Source organism: Triticum dicoccoides, chromosome 7B, assembly GCF_002162155.2.
Source record: "Triticum dicoccoides isolate Atlit2015 ecotype Zavitan chromosome 7B, WEW_v2.0, whole genome shotgun sequence".
NCBI classification, from domain to species: domain Eukaryota; kingdom Viridiplantae; phylum Streptophyta; class Magnoliopsida; order Poales; family Poaceae; genus Triticum; species Triticum dicoccoides.
The window spans coordinates 741,634,096-741,635,328 of NC_041393.1; positions in this window are offsets into that span (position 1 = coordinate 741,634,096).

Below are 1,233 nucleotides of genomic sequence, written 5' to 3' on the forward strand. Positions count from 1 at the left end.
CTTCCTTACTGAAGCATAAGAGACAGGAGTTTTCCGTCCTGGATCTCATTGGTACTCTTGATGTGAAAGAAAAGGCGAGAGCAAAGGACACATGTGCTCGAGGTATTGAGGGAGGATCTAGTGCCAATCTGGTACAGAAGAAAAACTTTCAGTCCCACAAGTCCAAGAACAAGGGCAAGCTTGATGGTAAAGCAAAGTTTGATGGGAAGAACAAGGCTATACAACACACGAACTTCAAGAAGAAGAGTGACAAGAAGAAAGGTGCTTGTCATGTGTGTGGAGATCCTGATCATTGGGCTCCTAGTTGTCCTAATTGCTATGACAAGCGTCATCCTGGAAAAGGCGGCAAGACCGCTAATGTTGTCATCGGAGACATTGACATGAAGGATGCTGCGTATGGTATATTTCCCACTATTCTTTCAGTATGTCATTCTCCTGATTGGTTGATTGACACGGGTGCTAATGTGCATGTATGCGGTGATATTTCCATGTTTTCGTCTTATCAGACCGCAGGGACTTCAACCGTGCTAATGGGCAACGGTTCAAGTGCTTCTCTTCGTGGTGTTGGCACGGTCGATCTGAAGTTTACTTCGGGGAAGATCGTGCGGCTGAAGAACGTGCATTATGTCCCCTCCGTCAATAAAAATCTTGTTAGGGGATCTCTTCTGTGTAGACATGGCTACAAGCTTGTCTTTGAGTCAAATAAATTTGTAATATCCAAGTATGGAACCTTTGTTGGTAAAGGCTATGAGTCAGGAGTCCTGTTTTGTTTATCCTTATCAGACGTTTGCAATAAAGTTGTTAATCATATTTGCAACAATAGTGAATCAAATGTGTGTCATTCACGTCTTTGTCATGTTAACTTTGGTTGCATGTCGCGACTAGCGAAGTTGAACTTAATCCCTAGTTTCACCACTGTCAAGGGATCTAAGTGTCAAGTGTGTGTGCAAGCTAAGCAACCTCGTAAGTCTCACGTGACTGCGGAGACGAGAAATCTTGCACCACTAGAACTTATACATTCAGATCTATGTGAAATGAATGGTGTTTTCACAAAAGGTGGAAAGAAATATTTCATGACGTTAATTGACGACTCCACTAGATACTTCCATGTGTATCTTCTGAAATCTAAGGATGAGGCTTTGAACTTTTTCAAGATCTATAAAGCTGAAGTGGAAAACCAACTTGATCGCAAAATCAAGAGGCTTAAGTCCGACCGTGGTGGAGAGTATTTTT